The sequence below is a fragment of the Entelurus aequoreus genome, linkage group LG24, assembly GCF_033978785.1.
Source record: "Entelurus aequoreus isolate RoL-2023_Sb linkage group LG24, RoL_Eaeq_v1.1, whole genome shotgun sequence".
NCBI classification, from domain to species: domain Eukaryota; kingdom Metazoa; phylum Chordata; class Actinopteri; order Syngnathiformes; family Syngnathidae; genus Entelurus; species Entelurus aequoreus.
Genome location: NC_084754.1, coordinates 29,955,250 through 29,964,695, shown reverse-complemented (window position 1 = coordinate 29,964,695; position 9,446 = coordinate 29,955,250). Strand labels below are relative to the sequence as shown.

General features: G+C 44.2%; 1 protein-coding gene across 1 annotated transcript in view; it reads right to left on the bottom strand.

The window, feature by feature from the left end:
- Positions 1-1,031: 1,031 nt before the first annotated feature.
- The window catches only part of gan (gigaxonin), a 31,452-nt gene continuing 23,037 nt past the window's right edge, over positions 1,032-9,446 (bottom strand). Inside the window, exon 14 of the mRNA XM_062036137.1 lies at positions 1,032-1,490. The gene's annotated coding sequence lies outside the window, so the exon portion shown is untranslated. The remainder of the gene's footprint in view (positions 1,491-9,446) is intronic.

The window sequence follows — 9,446 nt, the reverse complement described above, 5'->3', positions numbered from 1 at the left end:
GTGCTTAGTGTCGTTGTCCTGCTGAAAGATGAACCGTCACCCTAGTCTGAGTTCAAAAACGCTCTGGAGCGAGTTTTCGTCTAGGATGTTATTATTACTTTATTATTTCTTCGGTCGGTGGTCAACAAAATAAACAAACAGTTTCACATAAACAAACAGTTGTACATTCATAAATTGAAAATGTTGCAGACCGAAAGGGTTTAGGCTGAAGTTGAACTCTTATTTCGCCTAACCCTATAAACAATCTCAAATACAAGATGAGCTTCCAAAAATTATGAAATTTCCTTTTCACAACATATTATAAATACACATCGTACACAACATAAACACTGTTCAATTCTATACACAGTAAAGGCATGTGAAATATCCTTGTACACATGTTAAACCTTTGTACCAATTATATGCTAAATACAAACAATTATACTTCCATTATTATTTATATCCCACATTTAGTTTTGTAACAAACATTGATCATAGGATTAACTACTGTGTTAATTCAAGAGTGAAATATTTTTTCAAGACATTGGTCTTAAAGGCCTACTGAAATGAATTTTTTTTATTTAAACGGGGATAGCAGATCCATTCTATGTGTCATACATGATCATTTCGCGATATTGCCATATTTTTGCTGAAAGGATTTAGTAGAGAACATCGACGATGAAGTTCGCAACTTTTGGTCGCTGATAAAAAAAAGCCTTGCCTGTACCGGAAGTAGCGTGACGTCGCAGGTTGAAAGGCTCCTCACATTTTCCCCGTTGTTTACACCAGCAGCGAGAGCGATTCGGACCGAGAAAGCGACGATTACCCCATTAATTTGAGCGAGGATGAAAGATTCGTGGATGAGGAACGTCAGAGTGAAGGACTAGAGTGCAGTGCAGGAAGTATCTTTTTTTCGCTCTGACCGTAACTTAGGTACAAGGGTTCATTGGATTCCACACTTTCTCCTTTTTCTATTGTGGATCACGGATTTGTATTTTAAACCACCTCGGATACTATATCCTCTTGAAAATGAGAGTCGAGAACGCAAAATGGACATTCACAGTGACTTTTATCTCCACGACAATACATCGGTGAAGCACTTTAGCTACGGAGCTAACGTGATAGCATCGTGCTTAACTGCAGATAGAAACAAAAGAAATAAGCCCCTGACTGGAAGGATAGACAGCAGATCAACAATACTACTATCAGGAGACACCGAACCAAACACTGGACCTGTAACTACACGGTTAATGCTGTGTCTGAGAGTATTTCAGGTGCATTTTGGCCAACTTAAACAAAGGAATGGCTTCCGTCTGGCCACTCTACCATACAGGTCTGATAGGTGGATTTCTGCAGAGATGGTTGTCCTTCTGGAAGGTTCTCTTCTCTGCTGTAGCTCTGAGAGTGACCATCAGGTTCTTGGTCCACACTCCCCTGACCGATCAGTTTAAATGTCTGGTTTCAAACTTCTTCCATTCACGGATGATGGAGGCCACTGTGCTCATTGGGACCTTGAAGGCAGCAGATATTTTAGTGTACCCTTCCCCAGACTTGTTCCTGAAGACAATCAGGTCTCAGAGGTCTACAGTCAATTCCATCAAATTCATGTGCTCTGTAATAATGCACTGTCAGGTGTGGGACCTTATATATAGACATGTGTGTGCCCTTCTAAATCATGTTTAACCAACTAAATTTACCAATTTACTCCAATTAAGCAGTAGGAACATCTCAAGGATGATGAGTTGAAACAGGGTACCCCTGATCTCACTTTTTAGCTTCATGGCAAAGGCTGGGAATACTTATTTACATGTGATTTCTTAGTTTTTGATTTGTAATAGGGCAGCACGGTGGTATAGGGGTTAGTGCATGTGCCTTATAATACGAAGGTCCTGGGTTTGATCCCCGGGCTCAGGGTCTTTCTGTGTGGAGTTTAGGGATGATGCTCGAAACCGGTTTTCCCGGTTGTTCGATAAGAAAAGAACCGAGTCCTCGGACTCGAATCCCTTTTTGAGAACCGGTACCCGTTATTAAGACCACTATAGTAAAGAAAAAGAGTTGGTTCTTTATTTGAATCCCTTCCCACATGAAATGCCCTTTGGGACGCAATGTTATGCCCATTTGATTGTAGACTCTTACTGACACCTTGTGGTGATATGAAAATACTACGCGTCATTAGTTTGGGCACTTCCGGGTTAGCGAGTCAGTTCAGTTCATGAGACAATTGAGAAGTAGACAAGTTGTGTTAGCTCCTACAAGCCTTGGAAAAGATAAATATGTAAGTAAACTGTTTAACTTGTTTATATAACTCAATATTAAGGTGGAAAGTGTTTAAATTTGATAGTAAGATGTCTATTGAAAAACGATTTTTGTGCACTGTTTCAATGGATGTTTTGAGGACTTAAAATGGTTGCCAGTCGTGTATTTCCACCGTTGAAATAGTTTGAACACTCAGAAGTATTTGTTTGATGATAGTACTGTATATTTGTGTGAAGCTAATATTTACATATTGTGTATTACATTTCAGTGTGTTAATTGAATCACATAGCTTATACATTTGTCATTGTGTGTATTTCAGTTTAAAAAAAATAAAAAATAACAATCCAGTGCAAGACAAAAGTAAAGATAGGAAAAGACAAAGCAAGATCAACAACCATAAAGAGCCTAAATGGATTAATCTGCTTTGGAACTTTATTAGACGTCTTGGATTGTTTGTTAGCTGTCTGCCAAGCTGTATAACCTCAACACGTATAGTGAGGGCAGAACAGGCAATATGCAATTATTGCCAGGCTTCGCTCTCATGTAAGGGAAGAAGAATTGTTGATTGATGACTGTGGTGTTCTTAGTGTCATAGTGTGTGTAGTTAGTATGTTCCAATAGCAGCAGAAGTGCACTTTTTGGAGAGCTGTATTATTTTCAGTTTGTGCCCAAGGGACTGATTTTATTTAACACTATATTATTATTTATACACCTACAGTGATCACAGAGACAGGTTGTTTTTGTGTTACTGTATATATTTGTTTTTCTGAAAAATCCCACTTAATATACTTTGGGTAACAAGTCAATATTTTTTTTTTTTTAGGGGGGTAACAGTCAATATTTATTTATTTATTTCATTTTATTTTTTGCTTATAAAATACAAGTGAGCTTTTGTTAAACCAAATATTGTGTTTTTTTCCATACACAACAACCTATCTGGAATAGATAAGAGAATCGATAAGGAATCGGTTCGATAAGAGGATTCGATAACGGGCTCGAACTCGATAATTTCTTATCAAACATGATCCCTAGTGGAGTTTGCATGTTCTCCCCATGACTGCGGGTACTCCGGCTTCCTCCCACCTCCAAAGACATGTACCTGGGGATGTGTTGATTGGCAACACTAAATTGGCCCTAGTGTGTGAATGTGAGTGTGAATGTTGTCTATCTGTGTTGGCCCTGCGATGAGGTGGCGACTTCTCCAGGGTGTACAGCCTGAATGCAGTTGAGATAGGCTCCAGCACCCCCCGTGACCCCGAAAGAGACACGCGGTAGAAAATGGATGGATGATTTGTAATAAATTTGCCAAAAATTCACATTGTCATAACGGGCATTATGTGTAGAATTTTGAGGACAAAATGAATCTATTCCATTTGGGAATAAGGCTGTCAAATAACACATTGTGGGAAAAGTGAAGTGCTGTGAACACTCTTTGGATGGACTGTACCATATTTCTTATTAAAAAATGTATTTTTCTTTTTATAAGGCATGTTACATGTTAAAATTGTAGTGTTTGGGGGTTGGGGGGACAGGGGGGGCATCAATTACATTGATTTCAATTCATTTCAATGGGTGATGTTGAGTTGAGGTACAATTGTACTGAAGATTACTTGTATTCAGTGAAAACACTTCTCAAGTACTGCGTATCTGGTGAGTGATATGATATGCTATGATTATGGTTTGATTTTTATGGGAAAAGTTGTTAGCAGGAACTGTCTGTCTCAGTCATAATGTGATAGATTACCATTCACTTTCAACTGAATAAATAGACCTATTTACACATTGCTGGTTTCTCACATTGCATGCTTCATTCATAACCCCAGAAGCGTGTTGGAAAAACAACGTGTGTATATTGCTTGTTGACCAGAACATGTGAAACACATCTGTGTTTTAAGTAGAAACATCAGTGTTGTATAACACACTTTCAACAACTGAATAACTGACATGTCTCTATTGATTCGTTTCAAGAAATGTCTTTCACAAGCAGGAAGTGTCTTTTCCTGTTGAGATATCAGAGGAGACGTTTGCATTGCGGCGTCTCTGAGCGTGAGTCAGCATTGCACAGGTCAACCCTGAGCTGCAAATCACATTTAACAAATACGGTCAAGGGATGCCAGAACTGTACTGACTGTGCTGTACTGAGAGCCGTGTCAAAGGTCAGCCAGGCAGAAAAAAACACATCAATTCAAGCAGCTCAATAGTCACTTCCAGCTAAGTATTTCTGAGACATCAGATACAAGTCTTAAGTCAACAGTTGGGTCCAGTAAAGCACTTAGCCTGCACTGAACAGCAACTGTGTACTTTTTTGCACACTTTTGGCATTCTCTCGATGAGCTGAAATAGTTTTCACTTCACAGGTGTGCTTGAAGCTCATCGAGAGAATGCCAAGAGTGTGCAAAACAGTAATCAGAGCAAAGGGTGGCTATTTTGAAGAAACTAGAATATAAAACATGTTTTCAGTTATTTCACCTTTTTTTGTTAAGTACATAACTCCACATGTGTTCATTCATAGTTTTGATGCCTTCAGTGACAATCTACAATAGCAGATAGTCATGAAAATAAAGAAAACGCATTGAATGAGGAGAAGGTGTGTCCAAACTTTTGGCCTGTACTGAAAGCGCAGAACCGGGTTAAAAAATCTGCCTCGGTCAGATGGGATACACACAGAAGGATTTACCCTTAACTACATTTAATATGGGGCGGTATAGCTCGGTTCGTAGAGTGGCCGTGCCAGCAACTTGAGGGTTCCAGGTTCGATCCTCGCTTCCGCCATCCTAGTCACTGCCGTTGTGTCCTTGGGCAAGACACTTTACCCACCTGCTCCCAGTGTCACCCACACTGGTTTAAATGTAACTTAGATATTGGGTTTCACTATGTAAAGCGCTTTGAGTCACTAGAGGAAAGCGCTATATAAATATAATTCACAAAATTTAGTTGTGGAGACAGTTCCTTCAATATACAGCAAATGTGGAAACAATGAAGTGGTAAGTCCAGTAGCAGTAGATTGACAAATGTAATGATACGTTAGCGATGTAGCGTTAGCTTAACCTGGGGGTCAGCAACCCGCGGCTCTTTAGTGCCGCCCTAGTGCCTAGAGCATTTAAAAAAAAGGAAAATGGAAAAAGATGGGGAAAAATCATTTTTTTGTTTTAGTATGTTTTTTGTTTGAGGACAAACATGACACAAACCTTCTCAATTGTTAGAAAGCCCACTGTTTAATGTTTGTGTGTATGCTTCACTGATGACAGTATGTGGTGAACATCGTTTTGTCCTACTAATTTTGTCGGTTCTTGAACTCACCATAGTGTGGACGGTGAAGCAACAGTTTGTTTACATGTAAAATCTTCCACTCCTTCTTTGTCTCATTTTGTCCACCAAAGGTTTGATGCTGTGCGTGAATGCACAAAGGTGCACTTTGTTGATGTTATTGACTTGTTGGAGTGCTAATCAGGCATATTTGGTCACTGCATGACTGCAAGCTAATCAATGCTAACATGCTATTTAGGCTAACTGTATGTACATACTGCATTATTATTGTCATAACGGGGACTGTGAGGGTTTTGTTTTCCCAAGATGCAAGAATTGGAACGGACGTGGCGTGCAGGTAAAGACACAGTTTAATTATTACTATAAACTACAAAGTACAAACAAAAGGGTACAAACAAAAAGCGCTCACCGCAGAGGAAAAAACTTGACTATGACAAAACAAAAGGCGCGCACAATGGCGGAGAACTATGAACATTAAACAAAAACTTACGTGACAAGGAACTGTGGACATGGCATGAATGGGTGATGTCGCCAGGACGAACAACAGAAACAGAAAAGCCTATATAGTGACATGATAAGTGAAAACAGGTGCGTGACTAACTGTGAACAGGTGCGTGACATGACAATGTGAAAACGTGAGACAGGTGTGTGTGAGTCCAAACGTGGAACAGGTGAAACTAATGAGTAACCATGGAAACAAAACAAAACCAGGAAGTGAAACCAGGAACTAAAAAGTGTCCAAAAACCAAGCAAAACAAAAACAAGATCAACACAGACATGACAGAGCCCCCCCCTTACGGACAGATCCCAGATGTCCAAAAAACAAAACACAAAACAGGATCAAGAGTCATGGGAGGGCGGGAGGGGGACATGGCGGTGGGTCGCCAGGCCAAGTGGCCCCGAATCCACCGAGGCAGGATCAGGTGGCGGCGACGCGTAGACCGCCGCTGTACCTGACGAGGTGGGCGACCCGGGAATGGCCATATCCATGGCCGATGAGGAGGTGGGCGCACTTGGCGTGGCGGACGACCAGGCAGTGGCCACCTTCGTGGCAGACGAGGAGGCAGGCGTGTCGTCATCATGGCAGGCGGCGAAGCTTGGCGTGGCGCGTCAGGCGGCGAAGCTTGGCGTGGCGGGTCTTTGTCTTGGCATGGGTGGTCTTGGCCTTGGCGGTCTTGGTCTTGGCAGCGTGGGTCATGGTCTTGGTCTTGGCATGGTTGGTCTTGGTCTTGGACTTGGCGTGGTTGGTCTTGGCGTGGTTGGTCTTGGCGTGGTTGGTCTTGGCGTGGCGGTGCTTGGACTTGGTCTTGGTCACTTGGCGGGTCTTGGTCTTGGTCACTTGGCGGGTCTTGGTCTTGGTCACTTGGCGGGTCTTGGTCTTGGTCACTTGGCGGTTCTTGGTCACTTGGTGGTTCTTGGTCACTTGGCGGTTCTTGGTCTTGGTCACTTGGTGGGTCTTGGTCTTGGTCACTTGGCGGGTCTTGGTCACTTGGCGGTTCTTGGTCTTGGTCACTTGGCGGGTCTTGGTCTTGGCTTTGGTCTTGGCGTGGGGCAGCCACGGGCGGCACTTGGCGGCGTGGGGCAGCCACGGGCGGCACTTGGCGGCGTGGGGCAGCCACGGGCGGCACTTGGCGACGTGGGGCAGCCACGGGCGGCACTTGGCGGCGTGGGGCAGCCACGGGCGGCACTTGGCGGCGTGGTGAAGCTGCGACTGGCGGCACTGGGCGTCGTGAAGCTGCGACTGGCGGCACTTGGCGTCGTGAAGCTGCGACTGGCGGCACTTGGCGTCGTGAAGCTGCGACTGGCGGCACTTGGCGTCGTGAAGCTGCGACTGGCGGCACTTGGCGTCGTGAAGCTGCGACTGGCGGCACTTGGCGTCGTGAAGCTGCGACTGGCGGCATTTGGCGTCGTGAAGCTGCGACTGGCGGCACTTGGCGTCGTGAAGCTGCGACTGGCGGCACTTGGCGTCGTGAAGCTGCGACTGGCGGCACTTGGCGTCGTGAAGCTGCGACTGGCGGCGCTTGGCGTCGTGAAGCTGCGACTGGCGGCGCTTGGCGTGGAGCAGGTACTGGCGGCGCTTGGTGTGGAGCTGGGCGTGGAGCAGGTGGATCTTGGCATGGTCGAAAAACTGGTGGTGGTGGTCGTGCTGGTGGCTGTGGCTTGGCAGGTCGAAAGACAGGTGGTGGGGGTCGTGCTGGTGGCTGTGGCTTGGCGTGACGAAGCTGACCCGCCCCACCTGAACAATTCCCAGCCCTAGCCCCCCCCTCAAGGAGCGGATCCCAGACGCGCTCCCCGCGGTCTGGAACCGTCTTTTGGGGTGGGTGGAGGGAGGTCGGGAGGGGGGTAGAATCCTCCCCTCCAAACTGTCCAAAATGTCTTTCATCTTTTCCCACTTGGATTTTTGTGGGTGCAGAAAAAGAAACATTTCGTGGCATGGGTGTGGCATGAAAATCAGGTAGCTTGACATGACTTGTTCTAATGTCCAAAAACATGTTCTGATAAAGTTTAGTTATTGACATGGAGTCTTTAGTTGGGAGCGGTTGACTGAAAAGAGAGTTGAGGAAAAAAAAATCTTTGTCTGTGATGTCATCCTCCGGCGACGGCGTGACGTCATCCTGGAGAAGCCGGGCAGGAAGCAGCCTGTTTCCGCCCGGAGGAGGAGGAGCTTGCGGGAACAAAGCCACCCGTCCCCTCGCAGAAGTCTTCCCAAACGTCCTTCGTCTTGGGCGTCGCTTCCGCGGCTGGGGCGACGTGCCAACGTCTTCGGACCAAACTGAGCTCAATGGCACCAGTTCTCCATTTGGCCCCCACATCAGGTCTCTGCGCTCCACGGAGGAATAGTGCAGCGTTTCCTCTTCCATCGCACGCAGTACCGCCCACGCTCCCTCGTCCAAACCTCTTGCGGAAAAACTTTTTGATGCTGGCGACATTCTGTCATAACGGGGACTGTGAGGGTTTTGTTTTCCCAAGATGCAAGAATTGGAACGGACGTGGCGTGCAGGTAAAGACATAGTTTAATTATTACTATAAACTACAAAGTACAAACAAAAGGGTACAAACAAAAAGCGCTCACCGCAGAGGAAAAAACTTGACTATGACAAAACAAAAGGCGCGCACAATGGCGGAGAACTATGAACATTAAACAAAAACTTACGTGACAAGGAACTGTGAACATGGCATGAATGTGTGATGTCGCCAGGACGAACAACAGAAACAGAAAAGCCTATATAGTGACATGATAAGTGAAAACAGGTGCGTGACTAACTGTGAACAGGTGCGTGACATGACAATGTGAAAACGTGAGACAGGTGTGTGTGAGTCCAAACGTGGAACAGGTGAAACTAATGAGTAACCATGGAAACAAAACAAAACCAGGAAGTGAAACCAGGAACTAAAAAGTGTCCAAAAACCAAGCAAAACAAAAACAAGATCAACACAGACATGACAATTATGCCTCATTTGTAGGTATATTTAAGCTAATTTAAATATCCTTTACTTTTATCCTTTTTGTATATCATTTAGTTTTGCATGTCTCATGACACATTATCTGTATGTAATATTGGCTGCATTTCAGATAGTTGTGTGCCATGTTGTTCCAGACCACAGCAAACATTACCTACCTTATCAAAGATTGTAATAGATCTATTAAAAGAAGACCGCCTGCCGTTTCCTTTAACTTGAACACACACATCTATACCTTTGGCCATTAAAAGCTAGTCATTTCCAGGAGTTATCTCACCTTCTGAGTAGCCTCTGTTTTACTAATGGTTTCTAATGTTGTAAAAATGTGTAGAATAAATATTACATTTCTGTCAACGAAGATTTGCTTCAGCCTGCGACACATAGTCATTTTGATAGTAGGCTATTATAGCTAATATAGACACTTACGTCATGTGTTGCCTTCATTATAAGACTTATATACGGCTTTTTATTTTTTGCGGCTC